Source organism: Ranitomeya variabilis, chromosome 5 (assembly GCF_051348905.1).
Source record: "Ranitomeya variabilis isolate aRanVar5 chromosome 5, aRanVar5.hap1, whole genome shotgun sequence".
In the NCBI taxonomy this organism is placed as follows: Eukaryota; Metazoa; Chordata; class Amphibia; order Anura; family Dendrobatidae; genus Ranitomeya; species Ranitomeya variabilis.
Window position 1 is genome coordinate 298,976,145 of NC_135236.1, and position 21,308 is coordinate 298,997,452.

Below are 21,308 nucleotides of genomic sequence, written 5' to 3' on the forward strand. Positions count from 1 at the left end.
CGACGTCATCGCAGGTCCTTCACACACACCAGCTATAGGAACCGAAGCGGCAGTGTGAGAGGTGGGAAGACTGCGGGGGCCATCGAAGGTGAGTATATCACTATTTTTTATTTTAATTCTTTCTTTTTTTTTACCAATTATACGGTGCCCAGTCCGTGGAGGAGAGTCTCCTCTCCTCCACCCTGGGTACCAACCGCACATGATCTGCTTACTTCCCGCATGGTGGGCATAGCCACATGCGGAAAGTAAGCAAATCAATGCATTCCTAGGTGTGTGGAATCCCCGCAACATTTGCACAAGATATGCGGAATACACTGAAAATAATGGGAGGCATATGTAAGCGTTTTTTTCGCGTTTTTTTCCCCCCAAAAAACGCAAAAAAATACTGAACGTGTGCACATGGCCTCAAGGTGGAAAAATGATACTTCTTGTTACGAGGGTTTTTTCACTATAATGGGTGTGTAGGCTTTTTTATTTATCTCCACTGTATAGGCTATAATATATTCATGTAGTTTAAGTAATAACCTGGTGCCTCACAGGTTTGTGTCTGCTCACTATTGCTTATATGCCTGCGCTTGCTCTTATAGCAGGACCCTAACAAGCAAACACTTGTAGTTAACTAGGCAGTTCATTAGAGATATATGGTTTGGTAAAATAATAATTATGCAATATGTGTTACTAGTTAATATGTATATGTTATTTACATATTAAAGCGGTACTTCAGCGGATTTAGTGTTATTTTGCCTCTGGAGTGGTGCTTCTAATCTAAGGTCTCTGCCCCTACCCTCATACTTGCCGATCACCGTTTTCACCTTCTATCACCTCCACCCCAGTCGGTCTCCAGCAGTTTGTGACCTGCCTGCTTGCTTCAGTGTTTGCTTAGCGAGCCAGAGGTCCCTTTCAATGGAAGAATATGAATGGCTCCTGCATTTCCTGGCAAAATCGCAGTTTGCTGAGGGAGATTGTAGCAGTCCGATGATTTCCCATGTGGGTACATTCTGAAAATGCTTTTCTTCTGTTTGTAATGGTTTTTACTATGAAATCCTTCCCCTTTTAAACGGAATCGGTGACTTTAATTCCTGCTGCCCGAACACAGGCAGCATAAATCTAGAGGCCGGCCCTGTTTTTGCAGCCATGTACCGTATGTTTCTCCCTACGTCACTCACCTTGATTGTCAGGTCTTTCCCTTGCACTAGTCTTCATAGTTGCATCATTCCTGTCCTTTTATATTACGTTTTCTCTGAAATGCTGATGCGTGATGTACCAAATAATGTACTGTAAGTTGGGAAAAAAACTCCATGTTGGGTGAAATGGTAAAAAAAAAAGCTTTTTGTTTTTACAGCATGTATTGTGCAGTAAAAATGACAGCACAATATGACAATTATAGCAACACCAGTCTTATATATATTAGTTGTTAAAAATGCAGAACATTATTTAAAAAAAAAAAAAAAAAGTGCCACCATTTTGTGAGACTTGTAACTTCACTTTATTGTCCATGATCTGAGGGCTTGTTTTTTGCAGGCTGAGCTCTGCTTTTTATTGATGTCCTATTAGGGGACAAACAACATTTCTCAGGCGCTTCATTGGAGCACACTGGAACCATGGGTTGTATGCCGACACTAAGAATACGTCTTAGAAAAGAAAGGTGGCTCCTCCCCAACAAGCTTACACGTTTCCAGCTGACGCTCTGCTTTTCTGTATGGCTGGCGGTCAGGTTTCTGTAATTTCATTTCCAAAGCCTCTTTTGCTTTTCAACGGTGTTATTCTCCTTCTTCATTTTTGGCTCCTGTTTTGACCAGGGCTGACTCCCAAGGGCCAGGTTCCTACCTTAACTGTCTTTGTCCAGCGAGACCTGACTTGTAGGCCATAGGTCAGGACAGCCCTTCTGGGCAGGGAAACCTCTGGGCCACTGTATTAGACCCCCTGTTTCTGGGAAACCTCAGTCAGTCTGGCCTTGGACGCACTTCATTCCTCTCATTTGTGCCAGTCAGAGATATCTCTCAACTCCGGATTTCTGGCAGGGTGATTTTTTTTTTTTTTTTTTCCATTCTTGGCAATCTTTTTCTTGAGGCAAGATCCAAGTGATAAGCTCTTACTTTCTCCTTCTCTGGGACCGAATGATCTTGCATTCAGCTCCCCCCTTTTTCTCTACTGTGTTCTTCACCAGGAGATTGCTCTCCTTCCTTCCTTTAGGTATTTTGCTTCTCACCAGCCAATTGTGCAGCTCTACCTCTCTCGGATGCCTTGTTTGTCATTCTGGTTTGAGTTCTTACCGCCTCTGGGGCTGCGTTGGTTTCGATCTGCGATTGCAGAAGAACAGTCTAGGCTAGGGCTCTCCTACTGGGGCTCGGTCCACTTCCCCCTTGTGGTAGATGCCTCATGGCTCATACGCCTCCAGGCATATAATCTTCTCCTTCATAGGGCTGCTGCTTAGTGTTACGTCAAAATCTGTGCGGAGCTCTTACCTTTGCATCAGTGGTGCGAGTCTTAGTAGAAGGATACTGAAAGTGTCAGTTGCTCAAGTGGTAACCCATGGAATTGCTATCCTTCCTTCTGACATACTATTTATTTTGTTGACCCCAGTGATAGCTTTTAGGACATCCCATGGTTTCTGTGTTTCCCAATGAAGCACCAAAAAATTAGGATTTTTGGTACTCGCTGTAACATCTCATTCTTGAGGCCTTCATTGGCGCACACAGCACCCTCCCTTATTTGGGGGGTCTTGGTTTTGTTCCTCTTGCTGCATTTGCACTAACTGGATGTCAAAGTGGTAAGCTGTTGTGAAGAAGCTTTTTTTCTCGAAGATGTATTCTTAGTGTCAGCCTCCAGGTGGCAGCATATAACCCATGGTTCCTGACCAAAAATCCTCATTTTGAGCACTTATTACTGTGGGGGGGTTTTTTGCGTTTAACTTAGTGCATTTTATATTTTGATAGATTTGACTTTTTCAGACATAACAATAATAAATATATTTAGTTTTACATTTTATTTTTCAAATGGGGAAAAAGCGAAACTTTTTTTTTCCAATTTTTTTTTTTTTTTACATACTTGTGATCATTTATTGCTTATACTGTTCACTAGAATATAAAAATATTTCAGTTTATATTTTAATTGTAGTTCACCAGTGAAGGTCAGCTTCTGGCTGAGCTTTCCCAGGTGAACTAAATCGCTGCCACGGAGGCTCTCTGCTAATCGCGAGCTGTCATTAGATGGGTGAAACGATCGGAGCCAGTTTGTGAGCACATCAGCAAATGGGCCATTTAAATACCGCTGTCAGTGATTGACAGCAGCATCTTAGTGGTTATTTCCCTCCAGTCTCTGCTGTTAGAGATGGATGCCAGCTATGTAACACCGCCAATGTAGGTTCGGTATAGCCTGAACACACTACATACAAACGTAGCAACCTGTGATGGAAATGTGCGGGCCGGGTCGTTCACTGATTCTGCTTTTCTGTTATCTGTTCAATCAATTGCGAAAATTGCTTTGAGAGGCCTCATTGATCGTTATAGGGTCTGCTTTTAAGAATGGAGAAAAGGTCCAGCATGCAGAACTACTTCTGTTCTTAAAAATAAACCACTGACAAAGCTCATAAAAAATATTTCTGAATCAAAATTGCCGTGTGAATTTAAAAATTTGTAGCAAAAATTATTTAGGTTGCCTTCGTTGTGGATATAATGCTTGGAAATTGTGCTAAAATTATGTTGCGGAAAAATCTTCAGCAAATCTGCAAGGTTTGAATGTAACCTTATTTATTGTTGCTTTGTTATGGCGGTGCCTAGGAGTGAACAAAAAACTGCATATTGATTGCACTCTGGGGAAAACAAGACTCCCTAGGTATTACAAATTGGATTTAGTCAAGACCTTAATAACAGGTCCATTATATAAGTGCACACACATGCATATAGATGTGGGAACATCACTACACTAGTGCAATACAACTGTCTCTATGGCATCTGATTTTTTTTTTTTCTCTTTTTTTTTTTTTATCCACCATTAGACTTAAATGGGCGAGTCTCATCCAATTTACGGAAAAAACTACTGCATGCTGACTTTTTTTTTTTCCCCCACACGCAGATTCATCAGTAGGAAAAAAGAATAATCTGCACTGCTACACTGAAGCACATCGGTCTGAGAGGGCTCTGGTTTTTTTTCATAGATAGCACTCGGACTGAAAATACAGTTGTGAGAACAAGCCCTTATAACGGATACCTGATGAGATTAAAAAAAGTATTTAAATGGTGAAATGCCCCTAAAGAGCTTTCATGATTTTTTGGGGGCACACTATGTGAATTACTGTCACGCGCCTAATAATTCTGTACACAGTGTAGCTCATCTAAATGGGCCATAAAACAAAAATATAAAGATAAAAAAATGAAATGTAATCTTAGCCAAATGTAACAGGAATGCATTAGTCTTGTTGTTGTACTGTATTCTGATTGCCACATCCTGTTTCCTGCTTTATCATTGTCATACACGCGAACCTCCGTTTATATTTTGCATGATCACTGTAAAAGTTGATGTTTAGTGTTGAGCGATACTTTCCGATATCGGAAAGTATCGGTATCGGAAAGTATCGGCCGATACCGTCACAGTATCGGAATCCAATCCGATACCGATACCCGATCCCAATGCAAGTCAATGGGACGAAAATATCGGAATTAAAATAAACCCTTTATACACTTGTAGGTTCATTCTACATGAAGGAAAACAACTAAGAATATTGTAGGATGTATTGGGGGACGTGGCGGAGATATTAAAGGGACAGAGGTTTAGCCCAATGTAATAGAATAGCAGGATTTTTTATTTTTTTTTATGAAGTTCGGCGTTAGAAAGAATTTGACTATGTTTTTTTTTTTTTTTTTATGTCAGATATTGATGTTTCACTACTTCCACGCCCTTCACCTTCTTTTTTACTTCTCCCACGCTTTCTTCTTAATTATCCTCATCATCAGCTTCTTTGACATCAACTTCTTCACCTTATTCATCTTCTTCTTCATCTTCTACCTATTATTTTTTGGGTTACATTGTTCATATTCTTTTTATTTTACTATTATCTTCATCATATTCAACTTCTTCATCATATTCTTATTTGTGACAGGCATTCCCGTAGTTGTTATCTATAAAAGTTTGAAGATTACACCTTCCGTTCTGCCTGTCACAAAACAGTTACATTTGTCCGCGTTCAGTTTGGCCTGCAGCATCAGGCTTTATCCAGGGGCACCACGAGGAGGAACGGACTCACCCCCATACACTGCTTAGTCTTCTTCTGCTTATAATTTACATAATATTTTTTGCTCTGATATTTTGTGTTATGCTTAATGTCCTTCTGCTCTTTGTTCTGCAGCCTCTTGTTCTTCTGCTTCTCGGTCTTCCAGGTCGTCGTCGTCTCCAGGGTCGTCGTCTCCGGGGTCGTCGTCATCGGGGTGGTCTTCAGGGTCGTCGTCTCCGGGGTCGTCGTCATCGGGGTGGTCTTCGGGGTCATCGTCTCCAGGGTCGTCGTCATCACGGTGGTTGTCGTCTCTGGTGTCGTCGTCATCTTAGGGGTGGTCTTCTGGGTCATTGTGTTTAGTCTCTTGAACTTGGAAATGTAGCAGAAGGTACAAGAAGGCTGAGAAAATGCCGAGAACCAGCTGATGGAACTGGAACTCGGATGGCTACCCGAAGGTCCAAGAGCCAATGGAACTACCGAGGACCAGCTGACGTTACTGGAACCCGGTTACTAAGCAGGAGGTACCTGTGCTGAAAGCACTACCAAGGACCACCTGACGTTGGTGGAACTCGGATACCCAGAGGGAGGCACCTAAGCCAAAGGCTCTGCCCGGAACCAGCTGACGGTACTGGAACCAGGATGGGGAGCAGAAGGTACAAGAGCAAAAGACACTGCCGAGAACCAGCTGACGGTGCTGGAACCCGGATGGGTAGCCGAAGGTCCAAGAGCCAATGGAACTACCGAGGACCAGCTGACGTTACTGGAACCCGGTTACTAAGCAGGAGGTACCCGTGCCTGAAAGCACTACCAAGGACCACCTGACGTTGGTGGAACTCGGATACCAAAGGGAGGCACCTAAGCCAAAGGCTCTGCCCGGAACCAGCTGACGGTACTGGAACCAGGATGGGGAGCAGAAGGTACAAGAGCAAGTGTCTGCGTGGCTTTTGCAGGACACGATGCCGGCTGCACAGCAGGGGAACAGCTGGCGGTGCTGGACCCCACTGACACATTGGCGAGGTGTTTTTCTCTGTGCAGCTAGCACATCTGGGCCCCAACTGGCGGTGTGTTAGAGCCCAGGGTCAGCAGGAGGAGGAGCAGGAGGAGGAGGAGCAGGGGGAGGGGAGTGTAGGCCGAAGCCTGCACTGGCGGCAGCTTTGGGTCTGTTGTGTCTGCGTGGCTTTTGCAGGACACGTTGCCGGCTACACAGCAGGGGAACAGCTGGCGGTGCTGGACCCCACTGACACATTGGCGAGGTGTTTGGCTCTGTGCAGCCAGCACTTCCGGACAGCAACTAGCGTTGTTGGAGCCCGGGCTCTGCAGGTGGAGCAGAGTGTAGGCCGAAGCCTAATTGAACCGATTTCAAAAGTCACCTTTAACCCCCCCTCAGGGGTTACAAAGTAGAAGAGCCACAGCTTATGCAGCAGCAGTGCTGCGCAAGTCAAAGGTTGCTCTTGTAATTTTTCTCCTTGCACACGCTGAATGGAACACGTATAACATTCAGCCCTTTATACAGTCAAACTGTGTAATGGAGGCGCGAGTTCCCTTTGTAATGAGACGCAGCACAGGTGTCAAGAATCCCACCTTGGTGCTGGGTGCAGCCTCCCGAGCGTTGTTATTTGCTGTACAGGAGTCTGCGCTGTCGTGTTATCCCCTGGCCTAGCGCCGTTAGCGCTGCCCATCTTCTGGCATCATGTAATGTCGGCCAGTGCGGTTCGCGATGACCATGAATCCCAGCCCCGCAGTGTCTTAACATTGTTAAAACACTGCGGGGCTGGGATTCAGGGCCTGGCGCAGCACATATGTTGGCCTCTCACACTCGGGTCCTTACACCCGCTTCAGACTGTGCGGCGTCATCTGATCCCTTATCGCATGCCACGGCCATGAAGCCGCACAGTCCGAAGAAGGCGGAAGGAGAGGAGGGACAGGCGAACTGATGCACTGATCCTGCCCATGAATCACACCCTCGCAGTCCCAATAAATAAGACACCGAGGGGCGTTGTGTGGGTCAGGGCGGCCGCAGAGGCGCAGCCAGCCAAACAATGATGCCAGAAGACGGGCAGCGCTACCAAGGGGGTTGCAGCGTGTCATTACAAAGGAAAGTCACACCACCGGGACGGTTAACTGGTCACACAGAGGACACATTTCAGACGTGTTTTCAGTTCCACATGTGCGAGGAGAATACGTTTCTGAGCCACCTTGCACACATGCAGCATTACCGCTGTACAAGGTGGCTGGATAACGTAAAAACGCCTGGGGGAGGGGGGACAGGTTCCCTTCAATTTCAGTTCTTGTGTCTGCGTGGCTTTTGCAGGACACGTTGCCGGCTGCACAGCAGGGGAACAGCTGGCGGTGCTGGACCCCACTGACACATTGGCTGGTGTTTTTCTCTGTGCAGCTAGCACATCTGGGCCCCAACTGGCGGTGTGTTAGAGCCCAGGGTCAGCAGGAGGAGGAGCAGGAGGAGGAGGAGCAGGGGGAGGGGAGTGTAGGCCGAAGCCTGCACTGGCGGCAGCTTTGGGTCTGTTGTGTCTGCGTGGCTTTTGCAGGACACGTTGCCGGCTACACAGCAGGGGAACAGCTGGCGGTGCTGGACCCCACTGACACATTGGCGAGGTGTTTGGCTCTGTGCAGCCAGCACTTCCGGACAGCAACTAGCGTTGTTGGAGCCCGGGCTCTGCAGGTGGAGCAGAGTGTAGGCCGAAGCCTAATTGAACCGATTTCAAAAGTCACCTTTAACCCCCCCTCAGGGGTTACAAAGTAGAAGAGCCACAGCTTATGCAGCAGCAGTGCTGCGCAAGTCAAAGGTTGCTCTTGTAATTTTTCTCCTTGCACACGCTGAATGGAACACGTATAACATTCAGCCCTTTATACAGTCAAACTGTGTAATGGAGGCGCGAGTTCCCTTTGTAATGAGACGCAGCACAGGTGTCAAGAATCCCACCTTGGTGCTGGGTGCAGCCTCCCGAGCGTTATTTGCTGTACAGGAGTCTGCGCTGTCGTGTTATCCCCTGGCCTAGCGCCGTTAGCGCTGCCCATCTTCTGGCATCATGTAATGTCGGCCAGTGCGGTTCGCGATGACCATGAATCCCAGCCCCGCAGTGTCTTAACATTGTTAAAACACTGCGGGGCTGGGATTCAGGGCCTGGCGCAGCACATATGTTGGCCTCTCACACTCGGGTCCTTACACCCGCTTCAGACTGTGCGGCGTCATCTGATCCCTTATCGCATGCCACGGCCATGAAGCCGCACAGTCCGAAGAAGGCGGAAGGAGAGGAGGGACAGGCGAACTGATGCACTGATCCTGCCCATGAATCACACCCTCGCAGTCCCAATAAATAAGACACCGAGGGGCGTTGTGTGGGTCAGGGCGGCCGCAGAGGCGCAGCCAGCCAAACAATGATGCCAGAAGACGGGCAGCGCTACCAAGGGGGTTGCAGCGTGTCATTACAAAGGAAAGTCACACCACCGGGACGGTTAACTGGTCACACAGAGGACACATTTCAGACGTGTTTTCAGTTCCACATGTGCGAGGAGAATACGTTTCTGAGCCACCTTGCACACATGCAGCATTACCGCTGTACAAGGTGGCTGGATAACGTAAAAACGCCTGGGGGAGGGGGGACAGGTTCCCTTCAATTTCAGTTCTTGTGTCTGCGTGGCTTTTGCAGGACACGTTGCCGGCTGCACAGCAGGGGAACAGCTGGCGGTGCTGGACCCCACTGACACATTGGCTGGTGTTTTTCTCTGTGCAGCTAGCACATCTGGGCCCCAACTGGCGGTGTGTTAGAGCCCAGGGTCAGCAGGAGGAGGAGCAGGAGGAGGAGGAGCAGGGGGAGGGGAGTGTAGGCCGAAGCCTGCACTGGCGGCAGCTTTGGGTCTGTTGTGTGTGCGTGGCTTTTGCAGGACACGTTGCCGGCTACACAGCAGGGGAACAGCTGGCGGTGCTGGACCCCACTGACACATTGGCGAGGTGTTTTTCTCTGTGCAGCTAGCACATCTGGGCCCCAACTGGCGGTGTTAGAGCCCAGGGTCAGCAGGAGGAGCAGGGGGAGCGGAGTGTAGGCCGAAGCCTGCACTGGAGCAAGTTGAAAGGAAACCTTTAACCCCCCCCCCCCCCAGGCGTTTGTAGCTGGAAGAGCCATCGTGTACAGCACTAATGCTGGAAAAGGTAAACTTAGCTCTTTTAATTATGGTCCTTGCAGATGCTGAACCTAACACTTATGAAATGTGTCCCCTCACAGCGTTCAACCGTCCGGTCGGTGGAACTTTCCTTTGTCATGTGACGCAGCACAGCCGTCATTTTTACCCCCTTGTCGCCGTGCGCCGCCTCCTCAGCGTTGTTTGAATCTGTCCCGGAGCCTGCGCTGTTAGGTTACCCCTTGGCCATGCACACATTTTGCGCTGCCCGTCTTCTGACATCATTTGCTGTCAGGCTGGCTGCGCCTGTGCGGGTGCGCTGTCCGAGATTCAGCCTCGCGGTGTCGTCTAATGTAATCCCACCGCGGGCCTGGGAGCCGTGTCCATGCGCAGTGCATATCCTCGCCTCTCACTCCCCTCCCTACGGCTTCTAAAGACTGTGCGGTGTCACGGCCGTGGCATGCTATTAGGGACCAGCTGACACCGAACAGTCATTAGAAGCCGTAGGGAGGGGAGTGAGAGGCGAGGATATGCACTGCGCATGGACACGGATCCCAGGCCCGCGGTGGGATTACATTAGACGACACCGCGAGGCTGAATCTCGGACAGCGCACCCGCACAGGCGCAGCCAGCCTGACAGCAAATGATGTCAGAAGACGGGCGGCACAAAATGTGTGCATGGCCAAGGGGTAACCTAACAGCGCAGGCTCCGGGACAGATTCAAACAACGCTGAGGAGGCGGCGCACGGCGACAAGGGGGTAAAAATGACGGCTGTGCTGCGTCACATGACAAAGGAAAGTTCCACCTACCGGACGGTTGAACGCTGTGAGGGGACACATTTCATAAGTGTTAGGTTCAGCATATGCAAGGAGCACCACGAAAAGAGGCACTTTTTCCCTTTGCATCATTACTGCTGCACAAGGTGGCTCCTTCAGTAACAAACGCATGGGGGGGGGGGGGACACAGGTTCCCTTAAATTTAACTTGTTGTGCCTGCGTGGTGGTCGCAGTACACGTTGCCGTATACACAGCAGGGGAACAGCTGGCGGTGCTGAACCCCACTAACACATAGGCGAGGTGTTTGGCTCTGTGCGTACAGCACTTCTGGACGGCAACTGGCGGTGTTGGAGCCCAGGGACAGGTGGAGGAGGAGGAGGTTGGAGGAGGTTGGAGGAGGTAGGAGGGATTGCCACACACACAGCAGGGGAACAGCTGACGTTACTGAACCCCAATAACAGAGGAGGGACTGTTGACTGTGCGTACAGCACTTCTGGACGGCAACTGGCGGTGTTGGAGCCCAGGGACAGGTGGAGGAGGAGGAGGTTGGAGGAGGTTGGAGGAGGTAGGAGGGATTGCCACACACACAGCAGGGGAACAGCTGACGTTACTGAACCCCAATAACAGAGGAGCGACTGTTGACTGTGCGTACAGCACTTCTGGACGGCAACTGGCGGTGTTGGAGCCCAGGGACAGGTGGAGGAGGAGGAGGTTGGAGGAGGTAGGAGGGATTGCCACACACACAGCAGGGGAACAGCTGACGTTACTGAACCCCAATAACAGAGGAGGGACTGTTGACTGTGCGTACAGCACTTCTGGACGGCAACTGGCGGTGTTGGAGCCCAGGGACAGGTGGAGGAGGAGGAGGTTGGAGGAGGTTGGAGGAGGTAGGAGGGATTGCCACACACACAGCAGGGGAACAGCTGACGTTACTGAACCCCAATAACAGAGGAGGGACTGTTGACTGTGCGTACAGCACTTCTGGACGGCAACTGGCGGTGTTGGAGCCCAGGGACAGGTGGAGGAGGAGGAGGTTGGAGGAGGTTGGAGGAGGTAGGAGGGATTGCCACACACACAGCAGGGGAACAGCTGACGTTACTGAACCCCAATAACAGAGGAGGGACTGTTGACTGTGCGTACAGCACTTCTGGACGGCAACTGGCGGTGTTGGAGCCCAGGGACAGGTGGAGGAGGAGGAGGTTGGAGGAGGTAGGAGGGATTGCCACACACACAGCAGGGGAACAGCTGACGTTACTGAACCCCAATAACAGAGGAGGGACTGTTGACTGTGCGTACAGCACTTCTGGACGGCAACTGGCGGTGTTGGAGCCCAGGGACAGGTGGAGGAGGAGGAGGTTGGAGGAGGTTGGAGGAGGTAGGAGGGATTGCCACACACACAGCAGGGGAACAGCTGACGTTACTGAACCCCAATAACAGAGGAGCGACTGTTGACTGTGCGTACAGCACTTCTGGACGGCAACTGGCGGTGTTGGAGCCCAGGGACAGGTGGAGGAGGAGGAGGTTGGAGGAGGTTGGAGGAGGTAGGAGGGATTGCCACACACACAGCAGGGGAACAGCTGACGTTACTGAACCCCAATAACAGAGGAGGGACTGTTGACTGTGCGTACAGCACTTCTGGACGGCAACTGGCGGTGTTGGAGCCCAGGGACAGGTGGAGGAGGAGGAGGTTGGAGGAGGTTGGAGGAGGTAGGAGGGATTGCCACACACACAGCAGGGGAACAGCTGACGTTACTGAACCCCAATAACAGAGGAGGGACTGTTGACTGTGCGTACAGCACTTCTGGACGGCAACTGGCGGTGTTGGAGCCCAGGGACAGGTGGAGGAGGAGGAGGTTGGAGGAGGTAGGAGGGATTGCCACACACACAGCAGGGGAACAGCTGACGTTACTGAACCCCAATAACAGAGGAGCGACTGTTGACTGTGCGTACAGCACTTCTGGACGGCAACTAGCGGTGTTGGAGCCCAGGGGCAGGTGGAAAAGCAGAGGAACACAATGTAGGCCGAAGCCTGAGAAAGTCGAAAGGGAACCTTTAACCCCCCCCCCAAGGCGTTTGTAGCTGAAAGAGCCAGCTTGTGCAGCACAAAAGATGCAAAAGGAAAAGGTGGCTCTTTTCATCATGCTCCTTGCAAACACAGAACTAAACACTTATAAAATGTGTCCCCTGAAGCCGTGAAACCGTCCCGGAGGTGGGACTTTCCTTCGTAATATGACGCAGCACAGCCATCATTACTACCCCCCCGCCGCCGTGCCCCGGCTCCTCAGCGTTGTTTGATTCCGTCCCGGAGCCTGCGCTGTTATGTTATCCCGTGGCCAGGCACACTTAGCGCTGCCCATCTTCTGACATCATTTGGTGTCAGGCTGGCTGCGCCTGTGCGGCCGCGCTGGCCGAGAGCCCGCCTCGCAGTGTCTTCTGATGTAATCCCACTGGGGGCCTGGGATCCATGGCCATGCGCAGTGCATATCCTCGCCTCTCACTCCCCTCCCTACGGCTTCTTTTCCAGACTGTGCGGTGTCACGGCCGTGGCATGCTATTAGGGACCAGCTGACACCGAACAGTCTGAAGAAGCCATAGGGAGATGAGTGAGAGGTGGAGGTTCAGATATGCACTGCGCATGTCCATAGATCCCAGGCCCCCAGTGGGATTAAATCAGAAGACACTGCGAGGCGGGCTCTCGGCCAGCGTGGCCGCACAGGCGCAGCCAGCCTGACACCAAATGATGCCAGAAGACGGGCAGCGCTAAGTGTGCCTGGCCACGGGATAACATAACAGCGCAGGCTCCGGGACGGAATCAAACAACGCTGAGGAGCCGGGGCGCGGCGCCGGGGGGGTAGGAATGACGGCTGTGCTGCGTCATATTACGAAGGAAAGTCCCACCTCCGGGACGGTTTTACGGTATCAGTGGACACATTTTATAAGTGTTAAGTTTTGCGTGTGCAAGGAGCAAAACCAAAATAGCTACCTTTTTCCTTGTGCAGCATTACTGCTGCACAAGGTGGCTCTTTCAGTAACAAACGCCTTGGGGGGGGGGGGGGACAGATTCCCTTACATTTCAGTTGTTGTGTCAGCGTGGCGGTCGCATGACACATTGCCGGCTACACAGCTGGGGATCAGCTGACGTTACTGAAACCCAATAACACTGGGTCGTATGTTTTGACTGTGCAGACGGCACGTCTGAGCCTCAACTGGCGGTGTTGGAGCCCAGGAATTTAAGTTCAGGTGGTAGAAAGATGACCACAACAGGAGACCTGGATAACGTATACAGTGACCTAATTATTTAATCAGGAGGAGGAGTGGCAAATTCCTGCGAGATCCAGGCCTTGTTCATTTTCAGAAAAGTAAGCCGGTCAACGTTATCGGAGGATAGTCGCATGCGACGGTCAGTTAGTACACCACCTGCAGCACTAAAGACACGTTCCGATAATACACTGGCCGCAGGGCAAGACAGCACCTCCAATGCATACTGGCTTAGCTCTGGCCATGTATCCAGCTTTGAGACCCAAAACTTGAAAGGGGAAGAGCCGTCTGGGAGTACAGCAAGAGGGCAAGACATGTAGTCTGTCACCATCTGACGGAACCGTTGCCTCCTGCTGACTGGAGCCGTCTGTGATGGTGTAGACTTTTGTGGGGGGCACACAAAACTGTGCCACAGTTGGGCCATACTGGTCTTGCCTTGGGCAGAGGCACTGCTTCTGCTCCCTCTTTGTGCAGAGCCTCCACCACTGCCTGGACGCACTGAGCTGCTTTGGAATGCAGTAGCAGCACTTCTCTCAGTTGGAATGGAGAAGATGATGGAACTGACCAGTGTGTCTTGGTACTCCCGCATTTTTCGCTCCCGGTTCAACGGTGTGATGAGGCTTTCTACGTTGTCCCGGTAGCGAGGATCGAGGAGGGTGAACACCCAATAATCAGACATGTTGAGAATGTGGTCGATGCGGCGGTCGTTTCTCAGGCACTGCAGCATGTAATCCACCATGTGCTGCAGACTGCCAACTGCCCAAGAAACGCTGTCCCCAGCTGGAGGCGTGATCTCTGCCCGCTCGTCATCACCCCACCCTCGCTGTACACACTGAGTACTGGACAATTGTGTAACTCCCTCCTCTGGACGGATGTCTTCCTCCTCCATTGACTCCTCCTCATCCTCCTCACAAACTGTCCCCTGCCTACGCGTTTGTGAGGAACCACGTGGCGCTGACTGTCCAGAAGATGATGGAAGTGGTGAATCCTCATCCTCCACCTCTTCCACAACATCATCCCTTAGCGCTTGCAGTGATTTTTCAAGCAGGCAGATAAGGGGGACAGTCATGCTGACTAGTGCATCATCTGCACTCGCCATCCGCGTGGAATAATCAAAGGGACGCAAAACCTGGCAGACATCCTTCATAGTGGCCCACTCTGTGGTTGTGAAGTCTGTACGGCGCTGACTGCGACTTTTTTGCGCCTGATACAGCTGGTACTCCATTACAGCTTGCTGCTGCTCACACAACCGCTCCAACATATGTAACGTGGAATTCCACCTGGTAGGTAGGTCACATATGATGCGATGTTCCGGCAGGCGGTGTCGGCGCTGCAGAGCCGCAATGCGCGCTTTTGCCGTGCTGGAACGCCGCAAGTGAGCACACTCTAGGCGGACCTTGTGCAGCAGTGCATCAAGATCCGGATAGTCCCTCAAAAAACTCTGCACGACCAAATTGAGCACATGTGCCAGACATGGGATGTGAGTGAGGTTGCCGAGGCCCAGGGCTGCCACCAGATTTCGGCCATTATCACACACTACCATGCCTGGCTGGAGATTCGCTGGCTCAAACCACACATCGCTCTCCTGCTTGATGGCATTCCAGAGCTCCTGCGCTGTGTGGCTACGATTCCCCAAAAAAATTAATTTCAAGACGGCCTGTTGACGTTTGGCCACGGCTGTGCTCATGTCGGTCGTAACAGGTACACGTTCATCACGGGTCCATGTGGAGGTGGACTGTGACGGCTCCTGCAGCGATGATTCTGAGGAACTGGTGTAAGAGGAGGAGTCAATGCGTACAGAATGGATTCCTGCAATCCTTGGAGTGGGCAGGACACGTCCTGCGCCACTCGCACGGTCTGTACCCGGCTCAACTACATTAACCCAATGGGCAGTGAGGGAAAGGTATCGCCCCTGTCCATGTTGACTGGTCCACGCATCGGTGGTGAGGTGGACCTTGCTACTGACGGCGTTCAGTAGCGCGTGTTTTATGTGTCCCTCCACATGCTTGTGCAGGGCAGGGACGGCTTGCCTGCTGAAGTAAAAGCGGCTGGGCACATTGTACTGTGGGACTGCCAATGACATCAAGTCACGGAAGCTGTCAGTCTCCACCAGCCTGAATGACAGCATTTCCAGTGACAGAAGTTTGGCAATGCCTGCAGTCAGAGCCTGTGCTCGTGGGTGGTTTGACGAGAAAGGCCGCCTTTTCTCCCATGCCTGTACTACCGATGGCTGTAGACTGGGCTGGGAGTGTGTGGATGACTGGGAAAGTGGTGCTGCGGGTGGAATGACAGCGGGTCTCTGGACAACAGGGCCAGAGGTTCTTCCACGGCGATCCTGGGAGGAAGCCGAACCAGCTGCGTGTGAGCTAGAGGAAGAGGCAACACGAGCTGAAGAGGTGGTAGCTGCCGCTGTTGGTTGGCCTAGCTCTTCAGTGTGTTTGTCTAACTCCGCCGGGTGCCTGTTGCGCACATGTTTCCACATGTTGGAGGTATTGAGGTTGGCGACTTTTTGACCTCTTTTGATTTTTTGATGACACACCTTGCATCTGACATAGCAAATGTCATCTGCAACTGGGTCAAAAAAGGACCAGGCACTGCAAGTCTTGGGAGCCCCCCTTTTGACTTTTGGAAGAGACATGCTCCTTACGGGTGCCAAAGCGGAGGCTGCAGGATCCGCAGTCTTCCCCCTCCCTCTCCCTCTTTGGGCCGTACGGGGAATCTCTTCCTCAGAGCTGCTCCCACCACCTTCCTGTCCCTGACGCCAAGATGGGTCAAGGACCTCATCATCTACACTACCCTCTGCCCCCAACTGCTCCTCCTGGGTAGTCTCAGCAGCAGAGCACGCACCAGTAAGTGGCACCTGAGTGTCATCATCAGCTGATGCGGCCTGCGAGGTGGTGACCGGAGCCACTGGCCCACCCGCCTCTTCAGAGGAAGACAGAAAAAGCGGTTGGGCATCACTGCACCCTGCCTCTTCTTCCATTTCTCCAATGCTGCTTGGCTGGCCCCCTGTTTCCAAGCCAAGAGATGATTCAGAGAACAGAAGTAGAGACTGCTCCTGTCCTGGGATCTCTGTCTGCCTGGGCAATTTTGCAGGTGGTGAAGAGACAGATGGCTGCTCTCCAGTGCTCTGTGTCTGAGAGGATGTGGCACTAATGGAAGTTGATGCATTAGCTGCCATCCATCCCACAACGGCTTCAATTTGGTCTTCACGCAGCAGCGGTGTACGGCGCTCGGCGACAAAGCTGCGCATGAACGACTGTTCCCTTGTGAAAGTGGGTGCTGATGACTCACCGGTGCCCGCAGCAGGCACAGAATCCCCACGTCCCCTCCCTGCTCCGCGCCCACGCCCACGCCCACGCCCACGTGCCTTACTCACTGCCTTCTTCATCTTGGTTGACTGATAAAGATAAGCAGAAAAGTACTAACGGCTTTGTGTGCTTATTCCTGAGCAACTCCTCCTAACAGGTATAAGACACACTAATTTTCTAAAGTGTGGACTAGACTTGAATATGAGCTAATGTGGCCTACACAAATGTAAAGTGGTGTGTAACTGGTGTGTTTGGTGAACTTTATTATTTATTTATTTTTTGGGGGCTGAACTGACAACGGATAGAGCTGCAATCACACGGAGACCGTGCAGACAGCCGTAAACGGCGCTGCAAGGCCCAAAAACCCTCCTCTACTTTATCCTATGTAGTGTTTTTCCACAAATTAGCTGGAGACGGGTGGAAAGACACTAATAGGATTTTTTAAAATAAATTAGCAGCAGACTACACTACTTTGAAAAAAAAGAAAATTGATTTGGCGGTATGACGCAGTGAAAAACCCTGAGCTGGAGACAACCAGGCTATAGCTGCTCACAGATTACAGGGCGAGCTGCAGTCACACGGAGACCGTGCAGACAGCCGTAAACGGCGCTGCAAGGCCCAAAAACCCTCCTCTACTTTATCCTATGTAGTGTTTTTCCACAAATTAGCTGGAGACGGGTGGAAAGACACTAATAGGAATTTTTGGAAAAAATGTGCAGCAGCCTGCACTACTTCAAAAAAAAAAAAAAAAAAGGACAGTATGAGGCAATGAACCACCCTCCCTGAACTGAATACAACCAGCTATGGATGGCCTATGTGGCTGCACTCAGACTAGAGAGTGGGCTGCACTCACACACACACACACAGAGAGACCTTGCAGATCGCTGTGAAAACAGCGCTACAAGGCAAAAGGAAGGTGAATAGTAGGTGAACACAGCGGTTGCTAAATTAGCCTTTGGAAAGCACAAAGAAGCAAATCGCTATCTCTAAACTGTCCCTCAGTCAGCAAACAGCGTCCTGTCACTAACTGAATTCACAGCAGAGTGATCGCAAAATGGCGCCAGCGACTTTTAAACTGCATCATGACATCATTTCAGCAGCCAATCACAGCCATGCCAGTAGTTTCATGCCCTCCATGCTGAACAGGATGTGCCCACACTTGAAATCATTCTCATTGGCTGAATTTCTGCATTTTGAATCTGGGAACTTCCGATTCCGGTATCCGATACGCGGCAAGTATCGGAATCCCGGTATCGGAATTCCGATACCGCTAGTATCGGCCGATACCCGATACTTGCGGTATCGGAATGCTCAACACTATTGATGTTTATTTTGGTGGAGTCAGAATAAAATGGACCAACTCTCCCTGACTCTGACTTCACAACCCTGGTTGAAATAAATGACAAGTGCATCAATAAGTCGTACTGTGCCCCTAACCAAAGTTATTACATCTTGTGTTGCAGGTACTCCTTAAAGGGTTTGAGCAAATCTGTCAATTCCTGAAGTGGAGTATGAGAGTTCTATAGAAAATCAAATGCCTTCAAGTTCTTGAAGTAAAACAGGTAAAGTGTCTTGGTACTAATAATCTCAGGGGCAATAATTTCTGCTAATGCCCATGACAGATCAGTCAGGCCTGCAGTAGGTAGAGGAGCAATGGTTGTGCTTGCCAAGAAGGTGGTGTCGATAAACCAGACTTCAGCTGCTTCATCGACTCGCGTACAATGATCAGTACGAACAAGAGTTGATGCGAATTGATTTGCACAATCTAGTTCGTTGACCATATCGGTAATCTGAGGCCAATGAACGGGAGCCCTGAGAACCACGTCTTACCTGACTGCATCCACAGCTATTTTTCTAATTAGCCAGCCTGTCATCAAAAGAGATGTTTTACAATTAAAGCGAACCTGTCAGCGGGATTGTGCACAGTAACCTACAGACACTGTCAGGTTGGCGCCGTTATACTGATTAAAATTGAGCAGTCACTGATCCCTCAGACGGATTTCAGCAACCAAGGTATCATTTTAATCAGTATAACGGCGCCAACCTGACAGTGTATGTAGGTTACTGTGCACAATCCTGCAGACAGGTTCCCTTTAAGAAGCGTTTCTTGCAGCTCCTGTTAAGCAGACACATTGCACTGTTGTGGCCAATGGACCAGGTGTTATGAATCGATGCACACAGACTCTATACTGTGGTGAAATGAAAGTAAATATAAGGCTACTTTCACACTTGCGTTTTTCAGCTTCCATCACAATCCGTCGTTTTTTGAGAATGCAGGATGCTGCATTTTCCCATAGACTTGTATTAGCGACGGATGGTCATCCGTCGCGTCCGTTGTGCACTGGATGCGTCGTGTTTTGGTGGACCGTCGGCACGAAAAAGTTCAAGAGAACGTTTTTTCGTACGTCGGGTCCGCCATTTCCTACCGCGCATGCGTGGCCGGAACTCCGCCCCCTCCTCCCCGGGACTTTACAATGGGCAGCGGATGCGTTGAAAAATTGCATCCGCTGCCCACGTTGTGCCAAATTTTCACAACGTGCGTCGGTACGTCGCGCCGACGTTACGCGACGGACCCGTACCGACGCAAGTGTGAAAGTAGCCTTAAACAGACTTTGCATTTCATACACTAGTTATACAACATTGTTAATTACAGTAAAGGGTTTGCGTCAAGTTCAAAAGCGATCACTTAACTACAGGATAGGAGATAACAAGTGGATATGTGATAAAAGACCATTTAATATTTTTATACTGGATTTAACGTCTGTACATTTCTACAACCACTCAGCCTTGGTTTGTGATATTATCATGGTGTGTGGTGTTTTGCTCATTTAAGTAGAATACATGGTTGTCTATTTATCACTGAGCCCCTTCCCTTGTGATAAGCTTTACATTTTATCATCAGCAATGCCTTAGACAGACTTTCTTGAAGATATTTGTATATGTGCATGTAATGTACTCTGAATGTTAATATTATTATTATTATTATTAATAATAATAATAATTTTATATAGCGCCAACATATTCCACAGCGCTTTACAAATTATAGAGGGGACTTGTACAGACAATAGACATTACAGCATAACAATAATCACTGTTCAAAATAGATACCAGGAGGAATGAGGGCCCTGCTCGCAAGCTTATAATCTATGAGGAAAAGGGGAGACACGAGAGGTGGATGGTAACAATTGCTTTAGTTATTCGGACCAGCCATAGTGTAAGGCTCGGGTGTTCATGTAAAGCTGCATGAACCAGTTAACTGCCTAAGTATGTAGCAGTACAGACACAGAAGGCTATTAACTGCATAAAGTGTATGAGAACATGATACGAGGAACCTGATTATGTTTTTTTTTTTTTGTTTTTTTTTAAATAAGCCACACAGGGATAGTTAGGTTAATGCGTTGAGGCGGTAGGCCAATCTGGACAAATGAGTTTTTAAGGCACGCTTAAAACTGTGGGGATTGGGGATTAATCGTATTAACCTAGGTAGTGCATTCCAAAGAATCGGGGCAGCACGTGTAAAGTCTTGGAGACGGGAGTGGGAGGTTCTGATTATTGAGGATGCCAACCTGAGGTCATTTGCAGAGCGGAGGGCACGGGTAGGGTGGTAGACTGAGACCAGAGAGGAAATGTAGGGTGGTGCTGAGCCATGGAGTGCTTTGTGGATAAGGGTAATAGTTTTGTACTGGATTCTGGAGTGGATGGGTAGCAAGTGTAATGACTGGCACAGGGTAGAGGCATTGGTGTAACGGTTGGTGAGGAATATAATCCTGGCAGCAGCATTCAGGACAGATTGGAGGGGGGAGTTTGGTAAGAGGGAGGCCAATTAGTAGAGAGTTACAATAGTCCAGACGAGAATGAATAAGTGAAACAGTAAGAGTTTTTGCAGAGTCGAAAGTAAGTTCTAGAAATGTTTTTGAGATGCAGATAAGAAGAGCGAGCCAGTGATCGGATGTGGGGGTGAATGAAAGCTCGGAATCAAGGATGACCCCAAGGCAGCGGGCATGTTGGTTTGGAGTAATGAGGGAACCACACATGGAGATGGCAATGTCGGGCAAAGGTAGGTTAGTAGAGGGAGAGAACACGAGGAGTTCAGTTTTTGACAGGTTCAGTTTCAGATAGAGGGAGGACATGATGTTAGAGACAGCGGTAAGACAATCACTGGTGTTTTCTGAAAAGGTTGACGTGATAACAAGAGAAATGTATAATTGGGTGTCGTCAGCATAGAGATGGTACTGGAAACCAAATCTACTGATTGTTTGTCCAATAGGGGCAGTATACAAGGAGACGAGGAGGGGGTCTAGGACTGATCCTTGAGGAACCCCAACAGTAAGGGGAAGGTGAGAGGAGGAGGAACCAGCAAAAGATACAGTGAAGGATCGGTCAGAGAGATAGGAGGAGAACCAGGAGAGAACGGTGTCCTTGAGGCCGATGGAGCGGAGCATAGTGAGGAGGAGCTGATGATCCACAGTATCGAATGCTGCGGAGAGATCCAAGAGAATTAGCATGGAGTAGTGACCATTAGATTTAGCTGTTAGTAGGTCATTAGAGACTTTAGTGAGGGCAGTTTCAGTAGAGTGTAAGGAGCGGAAGCCAGATTGAAGAGGGTCAAGAAGAGA

General features: G+C 49.8%; 1 protein-coding gene across 6 annotated transcripts in view; it reads left to right on the forward strand.

The window, feature by feature from the left end:
* TASOR2 (transcription activation suppressor family member 2) overlaps window positions 1–21,308 on the forward strand; it is a 190,674-nt gene that overhangs the window by 13,065 nt on the left and 156,301 nt on the right. For all 6 annotated transcript variants that reach the window (XM_077264467.1, XM_077264464.1, XM_077264469.1 and 3 more), the window contains one exon: window positions 18,156–18,254. The gene's annotated coding sequence lies outside the window, so the exon portion shown is untranslated. The remainder of the gene's footprint in view (window positions 1–18,155; window positions 18,255–21,308) is intronic.